Genomic DNA, 13,749 nt, shown 5'->3' with positions numbered 1-13,749 from the left:
TTTCAATGATAAGTTATCTGTCATTCTTCCAAAATCCACAGAGTATAGCCACACTTTGTTTAATCTTTCAATTGATGACAATCCCCTATGGATTTTATGTTGAGTTAGTTCATCAGTTCTAGCCTGCTCATTATACTGACACTAACATCCATACAGTTAAATAGCTTTGTAAAATAATATTTGGTAGAAATATTCCCTTCTGTTATCTAAGTTATGTTGTATGTCATTTCCTTCTTTTGCTTTATTGATCATTCGGTCAGCTTCTGGCTGACTGACATTTACTTTTGGTAAATAGAGATTTGCTTTACATTAACTTTTGCTTTGCATTAGCTTTACATTAACTAGGGAATACTACAACAGCCTAAATCATTCAGAGTCCTGCAACTGATGCCAGACGGGTTAAATGTCATGGAATACGGCATTCAGCACAAAAGTCAAGTATCGCATTTCAGTCATTTAGAAAGACAAGTATTAGGCAGCACATATATGCATGTATCACCAATTCAACTGGCTCTGATGGTAATTTGCAGTCCTGGTTATGAATTAAATAACCATGAGACAAGTACAGACATATTTCAAGGACTGTAACAGCATTGTGAATACATCAATATGACTACCTTTAGTACAGTATTAATATATATTAAAACAAATCACTTGAATGGTCCAATCAAGTGTCTTAAATTGGAAACTGTAAAAAGCCTAGAAAATTATTTACTGGCTTTTAAGTATAATATTTAACCAATTGTTTGATTTTTGTACTATTCCTAATACTTACATTGAACTTAGCCAGGTAATGGAGAGTATTAAGTGTATTAAGGCAAGTGGATTTAAGTCAGTGACAGACAAATATATGGGAGTAAGAGTGGGATATATTTGTCCAAACAAAGGACAATACACTGTATGCCTTACAATGTGGAAATGCAAGTTAAATTTTGAATTAATGTTAAGAACTAATTATACATGGTGATGAGAAACATCTTTCTGAATTCACAAACTCAGAAAGGGCAATGGTCGACCTCAACTAGATTTAGCATTACATCAATGATTACTTCCCCTAATTGTTTTCATTGGTATGTGTCAATACCTGATCAATGAATATAAAATTCCAAACAGAGTACTTGAGCAGTCTTTGTTTTCAACAGTAGAGCTACAGCAATGTCAAAAGATGTACAGACTCTAATCAATAACCAACATAAAATATGATCTCAAAAAATGTTTGCATCATACACACAGGTTGCAAAGCTCTATAATTAAAATTTCTCTTGGTGAAGAGGCCTTTGAAAATATGAGATGTAATCAATATTGAGGATATCACAGTCTGCAAATTAAGTATTTTGTAAATTTGTGATGCTGTATTGACATCTTACCATTATTCATACATTTTTAAGAAATCAGGTGAAGCATGTGGTGCGTGCTTCTCTTTTCTGATCCAGTGGCCAGCAGGAATCTGTTTGAAAAGATCTTTGAAGCCAAGAGCTGTAATATTTCAAGCTGGCTGAGCATTCAAGCACATCACAGGATTGTTACGCAGCAAAGCAGACTCAGCACTATTTCTAGCAAATGTTTTAAACATTTTATTAAGAGTTTAATTAAAATTTAATCTGAAGCACAAGATTAACTGAAAAATAGAAATCACTACTTTTTTTTCTTAAAATCATTTTTTCATCTTAAATGACAAAACTTATGGACACACTTTTTTGGAAGAAAGGAATGAGTTCTGATTTCAGTCGTCCAGGATTATGGCTTATAAGAAATGTACTTAAATCTCATGCAACTGTGCATAACATTTTTGCCATGATTCACAGCCAGACTAAATCAAGTTCCCAAATTTCCAGCCTGATCACTTTCTATCAGTTGTTAAGAAAGGCTACAAAGCTATACTGCCTGTAGGAGCTTTGCTCAATAGCCACTACTGAGATTTCTGTGATAAACTATGCATGTGCAAAGTCTGATGTTGCTATCAGCTGAATGTTATGGTAATGACAATTGCAGATAATTATATTGCCATCAGAATTGTATGAACTAATCCAACATGCATTAGAATGTCAGAAAAATAGTTGAAGATTATACAAGAGAAATAAAACCCGCGGAATTAGGGTGAATATAGAAATCAATCAAGAATTATTTATGAGAAAGAAGACAAATAAACGTTTGTACCCCTGGTGCGTTTAACTGAAGTAAAATTTGTTTGATGTCTCTAGTATTCTGAAGAGTAGGAGCATAAACTTAAGCAGATTCACCCACTGGCTCTCATCTACAACCAGGTGAGGTCTATGAAAACTCTGAGACTTTGTATCATACTACTATGGTCTGTTTTTACAGGGCAACTCAAATTCCAAAGTTCAAGGTGAATTTATTATTAAAGTACATATATGTCACCATATATAAAGCTGAGATTTCTTTTCTTTTGGGCATTCACAGTGAATACAAAGAATCGCACTGAAAGGCCACACACACAAAAGACGGACAAACAGCCAATGCAACAAAGAGAATAAACTATGCAAATGTAAAAGAAAAAATTAAGCAATAGATAGAGAACATGAGATGAAACTTCTTTGAAAGCAAACCTAAAGGTTGTGGGAATAATTCAGTGTTGGGATGAGTGAAGTTAACCCCTCTAGATCAAGAGCCTGATGGCTCAGAGGTAAGAAATATCTGTTCCTGACCTGGTGGTGTGGACTTGAGACCCCGCACCACCTTTCTGAGCAGCAGCAGTGAGAAGAGAGCATGATATGGGTGGTGGAGATCCTTGATGATGGATGTTGCTTTCCTGCAACAGTGCTCCACATAGGTGAGCTCAAAATTGGGGAGGGCTTTACCTGTGATGCACTCGCATAACAATTAGTTTTTGTAGTTGTTCCTCATTCAAGAGCATTGCAACCAGTCAATATAATCTCTATTGCACATCTATGGAATTTTCTCAAAGTTTTCGATCACATGTTGTATCTTCTAAAACTTCTGAGAAAGTAGAGGCACTGTCATATGATTTTTTTTGGAATGGCACTTCATGTTCTGGACCTTGGACATCCTCTGAAAAGCTAACACTGAGGTATTTAAAGTTCCTGACCCTTCCGTTACTGACTGGTGAATGAGAACTGTCTCTTAGACCTCCAATTTCATCTCCTAAGAACAATAATCAGCTCCTTGTTCTCACTGATATTTAGTGAGAGGTTGTTCTTGTGGCACGGCTCTGTCAGAGTTTCTATCTCGCTCCTATATCTAGGCCTCATATGGAGCCAGTGATCATTAATGGAGAATGTGTGGAGCAGGTTAAGACCTACAAGTATCTGGGAGTACAGTTAGATGAGAAGCTAGACTGGACTGCCAACACAGATGCCTTGTGCAGGAAGGCACAGAGTCGACTGTACTTCCTAAGAAGGTTGGCGTCATTCAATGTCTGTAGTGAGATGCTGAAGATGTTCTATAGGTCAGTTGTGGAGAGCGCCCTCTTCTTTGTGGTGGCGTGTTGGGGAGGAAGCATTAAGAAGAGGGACGCCTCACGTCTTAATAAGCTGGTAAGGAAGGCGGGCTCTGTCATGGGCAAAGTACTGGAGAGTTTAACATCGGTAGCTGAGCGAAGGGCGCTGAGTAGGCTACGGTCAATTATGGATAACACTGAACATCCTCTACATAGCACCATCCAGAGACAGAGAAGCAGTTTCAGCGACAGGTTACTATCGATGCAATGCTCCTCAGACAGGATGAAGAGGTCAATACTCCCCAATGCCATTAGGCTTTACAATTCTACCGCCAGGACTTAAGAACTTTTTAAAAGCTATTATTAATGCTTTTTGAGATAGTGATTTAGATGCATATCATATTTTTTACTGAGTTAAGTATTGTATGTAATTAGTTTTGCTACAACAAGTGTATGGGACATTGGAAAAAAAGTTGAATTTCCCCATGGGGATGAATAAAGTATCTATCTATCTATCTATCTATATGCTGATTCATCACCAACTTTGATTCAGACAAAAAAAGAGTGTCATCGGGAATCTTAAATATGCCATTGGAACTATGCTTAGCCTCAGGGTGATAGGAAAAAGGTGTGTAAAGCAGAGGGCTAAGCACACAGCCTTGTGGTGCACCTGTGCTGGTGGAGATTCAGAAGGATATGTTGTTGCCAATCCAAACAGTTTGGGGTTCTGCAAGGAGGAATTGAAGCATAGGTTTGAGGTGCCTTGTACATAGTAGAAAGCTCTTGGCATGGTAGGTCACTTGTTGCAGGATACCTGACATGTGAACAGCTCTTGATGCCATGATCCAGTTGAGGTTCTGAACACTGGTGATCTGAGATTGCTGATAGCTACTGTAATCTATTCAATGGGCTCCTCTGCAAATTTGGCTTGATAGCCAAATCTGCAAACAGCTATGTGACTCAGTGGTGAGAAGGCCGCCTTTATAACAATATACAATGGAGTGTTGGTATGAGTTGGTGATCAATGAACAGGAAAGTTGTGATGTTCTGATTAACAAAATCTTGATTTGAGCAAATGCTCTGTAAATACTGTCCATACAGAATTACTGGTTGCAGAGAAATGGCAAATCATATGCCAGCCTGCAAATCTAAGCAAAATGCATTTGTTAGTTTCAGTTTTATCAAAAAGCTATTATCAGAAAGAGAAGAAAAAAATATAAGGGCCTATTAAAGTTTGACCAGTCTAACAGTGCATATGACTACTAGAGCTCTGCTCTTCCAAAAACTGGAAATAATGTTACTCAAAGCATTCAAGTCTCATCAACAATCACAAGTAGAACTTTTGATTTTGGATGCCTTAATCTTGCAAAGTGCTTCTTGCAATAGTGCCTTCACATTGGATTGAATCAGGTCTTCCTGATCTTATCTTCTCTGCATCTCTAGCCAAAATAGCGCTCCACGACCGTCTGTCACAAATCTCTCTCCACCCGGCTCTCTCTCGAACCTTCTCCCAGTTCCACTGTCCTGATTGGCTAACACAATATTCCGAAGTTGAATAACATGGCTATATCTTATGACCTGAAACCAAAACATTCTATCAGCAGAACACGATACTTTTGCAGAAAACTACTAAAATGAAATACCTCACAACATATAAATATAGTCAGCACACTACTTTTTTTTGTTACAGATGTTCTTTGTTTGGCACAGATACCTCAGCTCATCTCTGATTGATCAGGTCTTTACATTAATCCACATTGAATTGCCCCATCAGTGACTTTCCTTCCACAATAAATTCAAAGTTTAACAAATGATTCAATGTGTAATTTTGAGATAAGTGTTTAGCCAGGGGGAACAGAAACAAGCCCTTTGACCTATTGGTCCATGCCAACAAAGTTTCTCTCTAAAATTAAGCACAAGACATTCTGAAGATGCTGGAAATCCAAAGCAACACACACAAAATACAGGACAAACACAACATTTCAGGCAGCATCTACAGAGAGGAAAAAATCTTTAACATTTCAAGCTGACACCATTCATCTGGACTGGAAAGGAAGGGAGAAGAAGTTAGAATAGCATGGTGTGGGAAGGGGGTAAGTGGTAGAGGAGGGATGAAGTGAGAAGCTGGCAGGTGACAGTTGGAAAAAAAGGCTGAAGAAGAAGGAATTTGGTAGGAAAATGGATCATGAGAAATAAGGAATTGGGAGAGGCATGAGAGGGAGGTGTTAGGTAAGTGATGAAATAAGAAGGGCTGGATGTGGATCCAGAACAGGGAATGGAAAAAAGAGATGAGGAAGCTAAAGAAATTGATGCTTATGCTATGAAAATGGAGGCTACTCAGACAAAATATGAGATGTTGCTCCTTCAGTCTGCGAGAAGGCTCATCCTGGCAATGAAGAGGCCATGGAACAGCATGTCTGAATGGGAATGGGAAGTAGAGTCAAAATGAATGACCACCAGGAAATCCTACCTGTTGAAGATGGAGTGAAAGCACCCAACAAAGTGGTCCCCTAATTTATTTTGGGTCTCACTGATGCAGATAGCAAGCCAAACAGAAATGTCCAGATACAATAGACGACCCGAGCAGGTGAAATGATGCTTTCCTGCAAAGACTGTATGGGGCCCTTAATATGTCATAAGGGAGTAGGTGAACGGGCAGGTGTAGCACTTGTACTGCCTACAGGGATAAGATCCAGGAGAAATATCAGTGGGGAGGGATGAAGGATATGAATGAACAATGGAGAGTATGATCCCTGTAGAAACCGGAGAGTGATGGGGTAGGGAAAGATGTGTTTAGTGGTAGCCCTGTCAAGATGGTGAAGATTACAACAAATGAAATGCAGAATGTGGAAGCTCGTGGGGTTGTAGTACAAGGGGAAATCTATCCTTGTTATTTTGGTTTTGGGGTACCTTGATAAAATATGCCACAGTCAGCATGGTTTTGTTATGGGAATATCTTACTTGACAAATCCGTTGAAATTCCTTGAAGTAGTAACAAGCAGGATGGACAAAAGAGAATCGTTTGATGTTGTGTACTTAAATTTTCAGAAGAACTTTGCCATGAGGTTGCTGAACAAGTTAAGAGGTCATGGTGTTACAGGAAAAATACAAGCAGGGATAATAAAGTAGTGGCTGATTGGCAGGATGCAAAGAGTGGAAATAAAGGAGACTTTTATGTTTGGCTGCCGGTAACAAGTGGTGTTCCACAGGGGTCTGTGTTGGGATTGCTTCTTTCTACATCATAAGTCAATGACTTGGACAATGGAGTTGATGGTGGCTTAGTAGCATGGTTTGAGGATGATAGGAAGACACATGGAGGGGCAGGTACTTTTGGTGAATTAGAGAAGCTACATAATGACTTTGGCAAATTAGAAAAATGGACAAATATGTGGCATTTAGAATGCAGTGTTGGGAATGGTACAATCATGCATTTTGGTAGAAGAAATGAAAGTGTAAACAATTTTCTAGATGGAGGGAAAATACAAAGATCTGATGTGTAATTGGACACAGGTGTACTAGTACTAACCTAAAGGTTAATGTGCAGGTTGCGATGGCGTGAAGAAGGAAAATGCAGTGATAACATTCATTTCAAGAGGACCAGAATATAAAAGCAATGATGTAACGTTGAGGCTTTATAATGCACTGGTGAGGCCTCACTTGGAGTATTGTGAGAAGTTTTGGGACCCTATCTGAGAAAGAATGTGCAGACATTAGAGACCATTCAAAGGAGGTTCACAAAAATGATTCTGCAGTTGAGAAGTTCATCATATGAAGAGCATTTGATTTCAGTGAGGTGGAGATGTTATTTCAAAACTGCACACAGTATTTGGTCTTCTGGTTAGGAAGTCAAGGTTCCAGTTGCAGTAGGAGGTACAGAAGCCCAGGTTTTGGAGATTTTCAATCAGAACTGTAGGAATGATTGTGTTAAATGTTGAGCTGCAGTGAATAACCAGCATCGTGTGATAGGTATTTATATTGTTCATGTACTTATATTGTTTTATGTCCAAGGCCACATGAAAAGCCAATGAGATCACATCTGCTGTAGAGGTATTGTGGAGATATGGAAATTGCAGTGGATCCAAGTCCTTGCTGAGATAGGAGTTAATTACAGCAAAAATGAATTGCACAAATGCTTCATTACCACAAGGTAGGTGCTACTGGACAACAGTCATTAACGCAGTTCATGCTGTTCTTCTTAACACTGTTTTAATTGTTGCCCTTTTGAAGTGCGGGAGAAATTTTGACTGTGGCAATAAGAGATTGAATGTCTTTGAACACCAGTGCCTGTTGGAGGTACCCCACCAGGGCCTTTGCCTTGCGAGCATTCACCCTCATGAAAGACAGTCTTATGTTAGCCTCTGAGACAGAGATCACAGAGTCACCATGTGCTACAGGGATCCTCATATTTGTAGTTTCATTCTCCTTTTCAAAGCGAGCATGAGATCATCTGGGAGTGAAACATCACTGCCATTCATAGAAACATAGGAGACCTAGAGCACAATACAGGTACTTCAGCCCCCAAAACTGTGCCAAACATGTCCTTACCTGAGAAATTACCTATGGTTACCCATAGCCCATACTCTGAGCTCCACATAGCTGTCCAGGATTCTCTTAAAAGACTTATCATATCCGCCACCACCATCACTGGCAGCCCATTCCACGCACTCACCACACTCTGCATAAAAATCTTACCCCTGATATCTCCTCTGTACTTACTTCCAAGCATCTTAAGACTGTGCCCTCTTGTACAAGCCATTTCAGCCCTGGGAAAAGCCTCTTACTATCCACACAATCAATGCCTCTCTTCATCTTATACACCTCTATCAAGTCACCTCTCATCCTCCATCACTCCAAGGAAAAGAGGCCGAGTTCACTCAACCTATTCACATAAGGAATATTCCTCAATTCATGCAACATCCTTGTAAATCACCTCTACACCCTTTCTATGGTTTCCACATCCTTCCTATAGTGAGGTGACCAGAACTGACCACAATACTCCAAATGGGGTTTGACCAGGGTCCTATATAGCTGCAACATTACCTCTCGGCTCCTAAATTCAGTTTCTCGATTTATGAAGGCCAATACACCATATGCCTTCTTAACCAAAGAGTCAACCTGCACAGTAGCCTTGAGTGTCCTATGGACTCGAACCGCAAGATCCCTCTGAGCTTCCACACTGCCAAGAGTCTTACCATTAATACTAAATTTTGTTATCATATATGACCTACCAAAATAAACCACCTCACACTTATCTGGGTTGAACTCCATCTGCCACTTCTCAGCCCATTTTTTGCATCCAGTCAATGTTCTGTTGTAAATTCTGACAACCCTCTACACTATCCACAACACCTCCAACCTTTGTGTCATCAGCAAATTTACTAACCCATCCCTCCATTTCTTCATCCAGGTCATTTATACAATTCACAAAGAGTAGTGATCCCAGAATAGATCCTTGAGGCACTACACTGGTGACCAACCTCCATGTACAATATGACACATCTACAATCACACTTTGCCTTCTGTGGGCAAGCCAGTTCTGGATCCACAAAGCAATTTCCCATTTGATCCCATGCCTCCTTACTTTCTCAATAAGCCTTGCATGGGGTAACTTGTCAAATGCCTTACTGAAATTCATATACAGTACATCTACTGCTGTACCATCATCAAAGTGTTTCATCACATCCTCAGAAAATTCAATCAGGTTTGTAAGGCATGACTTGCTTTTCACAAAGCCATACTGTCTATTCCTAATCATAATGTGCCTCTCCAAATGTTCATAAATCCTGCCTCTCAGGATCTTCTCCATTAACTTACCAACCACTGAAGTAAGACTCACCAGTCTATAATTTCCTGGGCTACCTCTTCTTCCTTTCTTGAATAATGGAATAACATCTACAACCCTCTAATCCTCCAGAACATCTCCTGTCCTCATTGATAATGCAAATATCATTGCCAGAGGCTCAGCAATCTCCTCCCTTGCCTCCACAGTAGCCTGGGGTACTTTTTCGTCCAGTCCTGGCGAATTATACAACTTGATGCTTTCCAAAAGCTTCTGCATATCCTCTTTCTTAATAGCTACATGCTTAAGCTTTACAGTCCACAGTAAGTCATCCCTACAATCGTCAAGATCATTTTCCATGGTAAATACTGAAGCAACGTTCGCATTAAGTACCTCTGATATCTCCTCCGGTTCCATACACGCTCTTCCACTGTCACACTTGATTGGTCCTACTCTCTCATGTCTTATCCTCTTGCTCTTAACATACTTGTAGTATGTCTTGGGGTTTTCCTTAATCCTGTCCGCCAAGACCTTCTGATGGCCCTTCTAGCTCTCCTAATTTCTCTCTTGAGCTCCATCCTGCTAGCCTTATAATCTTCTAGCTCTCTTTTATTACCTAACTTTTAGAATCTTTCATAAGCTCTTCTTCTTGACGAGATTTACAACAACATTTTTTGCACCATGGTTCTTGTACCCTACCATCCTTTCCCTGTTTCAATGGAACATACCTATGCAGAACTCCACGCAAATATCTCTGGAATATTTGCCACATTTCTTACATACATTTTCCTGAGAACATCTGTTTCCAATTTATGCTTCGAAGTTCCTGCCTGTTAGCCTCATATTTCCCCTTACTCCATTTAAACATTTTCCTAACTTTCTGTTCCTATCCCTCTCTAATGCTGTGGTAAAGGAGACAGAGTTATGATCCTTATCTCCAAAATGGTCCCCACTGATATCACCTGACCAGGTTCATTTCCCAATACCAGATCAAGTACAGCCTCTCTTTTTGTAGGCTTATCTACATACTGTGTCAAGAAACCTTCTTGAACACACTTAACAAACTCCACCCCATCTAAACCTCTCGCTCTAGGGACATGCCAATCAATATTTGGGAAATTAAAATCTCCCGCCATGACAACCCTGTTATTATTCCACCTTTCCAGAATCTGTCTCTCTATCTGCTTCTCAATATCCCTGTTACTACTAAGTGGTGTATTAAAGAAAACACGCAGTAGAGTTATTGGCCCATTCCTGCACCTAACTTCCACCTACGGAGCCTCGAGGACAATCTTTCCATGTCTTCATCCTTTTCTACAGCCATGACATTATTCAACAGTGCCATGCCCCCAGCTATTTTCCCTCACTCACTGTCCTTCCTTAAACTTCTAAACCCTGGCACTCAAAGTAACAATTCCTGCCCCTGAGCTATCCAAGTCTCTGTAATGGCCACAACATCATAGCTCCAAGTATTGATCCACGCCCTAAGCTCATCCACTTTGTTCATAGTACACCTGGCATTAAAATAGACACATCTCAAACCATTAGTCTGAGTGCATCTCTTCTCAATCTCCTACATATCCTCCCTCTCACACTGAATCCTTCTCTATTTATGAGCCAACCACTTCTTGTTCTGTCTCTTCAGTTTGATTCCTAACCCCCAGCAATCCTAGTTTAAACTCTCCTCAATAGCCTTAGCAAACTTCCCAATCATGATGTTATGTTTTGCTTTGTAGGAGTGAACTCGGCCATTTTTCCTTGGAGTGAGAGATAATGAGAGGCATTGATCATGTGGATAGTCAGAGGCTTTTCACAGGGCTGACATGGCTAGCATGAGAGGGCATGTTTTTAAGGTGCTTCGAAGTAGGTACAGAGGAAATATCATGGTTAAGTTTTTTTTATGCATAGAGTGATGAGTGCATGGAATGGGCTGCCGGCGACGGTGTTGGAGGTGGATACGATAAGGTCTTTCAAGAGACACCTGACAGGTATATGGAGCTCAGAAAAATAGAGGGCTATGGGAAAGTCTAGGTAATTTCTCAGGTAAGGGCATGTTTGGCACAGCTTTGTGGCCCAAAGGGCCTGTACTATGCTGTAGGTTTTCTATGCTCTGTGTTTCAATGCAATGGCCTGCAAACCTTAAGAGTGTTGACATGCATCTGATTCTGCCTCCAATCTCATTTGGAATTGCTCCTTTATTCTTGAGAGAACCATCTGCAAGCCCTTAACAAATGCTTCAGCAAATGTGAGTAGATCCTCCCCCTCTAAATCATCACCAGTGATTGTCCTGCCACCGGCCTACAGATTCCCTGTTTGTCCCTGCTCCACTTCAGAAACAAAGGAACAATTTTGACTCTTCTCAAGTCTTTTGCAATCTTACCTATGGCTAAAGAGGTTTTAAAAATCTTGGTCGAAAAACCAACAATCTCCTCCCATGCATACTTCAGTATTCTGGGACAGACCCAATCAGGTCCTTGGGACAAAGGCACCTTAATATTTTCTAGAAATCCAACTCTCCTCTGCTTTAATATTGACATGCTCTAGAATATCATCATGCCATTCCCTAATCTCGTCATCAGTTGTTTGCTTCTCTTTGGTGAATATAAATGTAAAATACACATGAATTCTCTCCTTTGTCTTTGAGTGGATCTCCCTTTTCCCCAGCTACACTCTTGTAAATAGACGTATAAAATACCTAGGAATTATCCGTAATCCTACTTAAAAAGGCATTTCATGGCCCTTTTCAGCCAGCTTAGATCCTGCTTCTTCCATCTTCCTCAAGGGCTTTACTCAGTTTAGGCTTCCAAAACCTGACATATTCTTGCTCAGTTAGTTGGGCAAAGCATGCAATTGATTTGCCTGCCAGATTCTTGAAAATAAAGGCATTGATCTGTGCTCTGTTGTCACAGGAAAACAGAATAAAAAATTCCATCTCATTGGAAAACTGCACAACCTCTTCACCATCTCCTCGAAATCACGCAGTGTGGATAGGAAGCATGTGAGACTGAAAATATTAAGTCCATATGTTGGGAGCAGGTAGAAGGCCAGGATAAATGACAAAAATTGCACCCCATGTGCCATACTATCCACCTGATGTCTTGCCAGCATCTTCTGTACTACTGTCACTTCTGATATTGGCCTCACCACTTACGTCAGAATGGAATAGGAGTCATCAATCCTAAAAGGGCCTCCTACAAAGAGCAAGAGATACCATAATGCAAACCGTAATGGTGCTAGCTGAACGATAGCAGCAAATGTATGTCCATTGCAAATGATTTGGAGAAAGTGCGAGTAGCAAGAGATAGATGAAAAGGAGAGAATGGCAACTCCAATGAATGAAAACTAGAGAAACCAGCAACAATAAAGGCAAGTTCTAGATAAAATTAAATTACTTAATTGAGCACAGAGCCAGTGGTCTGTGAAGAACCCAGCTGGAAGTTCAGGTGATGACTTTGAGCTCCAATAACTAACTAAGCTCTAATCTTCTCAAATTCTGCCCCTTCTCTATCCTGGATAAATTACTTAGAGATAAAAAGTTGCAGCTGTAACACCTTTGGAGTGCAAGGTTCACATTAGATTGCCATCTCTCACTTCAGCATTAATGTGTTTGTATCCATCAGCAAATCACCACACAAACAGATTTTAACCAAAGTATCAACAGCTTTCTGCCTCTTTAAATAAAGACTAAAAACAAACTGTGAAAATACACAAACGTTTGCCTTTAAAATAATCTTGACTACATTTCAAAGCAGTAATGCTTACGTTGTTCAATTGAATCTGTTATTTTAAAGAGTTCTACTGGATTTTAGCTACAAAATCAGAAAAAAAACCTATTAACTCAGTTGACTCTTTAGTAACAGCTAAATAATTGCTTTATTTATAAACATGCAAAGGAAGTGATTCTTTTCCATGTCTCTATACTAAGTCTTTAACAAATTTAAGCAGATTTACCTGGAAGTCTAACTGCATTAATATCTTCTTTATGAAATCATTTTTCCACAAGTAAATATAACAGTTCCAGGGAATTTTGAAGTGGAAAATATAAATGGCCAATAATTGCTGCTGCAAGCTACCTTTGTGACCTCAGAAGCAAGTTCTGAATTGAGGGCCAACTTTTCTCTTAGACCATCAACAGGGAATATTAACCATGCTGCTCTGGGCACCCTTGACATTGATTTATATCTGCAGATAACTGAAATGCTTATTAACACCCTTATCACACTCCTACCATTAATCTACTGCTCCAACATCTCCACTTCAGTTTTTCTCCCAGAGTGTTCCCAACCCTTGATCTACATCTCCAAATGTAGGTAACTGCTGGCCTCTAATTTCATCATATTCAGTCCCACCTCACATAATTGCTCTGAAAATCAGCCCATTCCATCTTTTTACGATGACTGGCACATAATAAGCAAGACTTATTAATGAACTAAACACTTCAGTGAGCAAATATGCTGTATTTTTCTGTTGCAAAAAAAGGTCGTTTCCAGTAAATTGGACAATCAGGCCAGCCATTTGTTTGGGACAACATTTAAAGAGCAAAACGCTAATC

The sequence above is a fragment of the Hemitrygon akajei genome, chromosome 16 (genome assembly GCF_048418815.1).
Source record: "Hemitrygon akajei chromosome 16, sHemAka1.3, whole genome shotgun sequence".
In the NCBI taxonomy this organism is placed as follows: Eukaryota; Metazoa; Chordata; class Chondrichthyes; order Myliobatiformes; family Dasyatidae; genus Hemitrygon; species Hemitrygon akajei.
The sequence above is the reverse complement of the archived record's forward strand: the minus strand, read 5'-3'. Positions refer to the sequence as shown.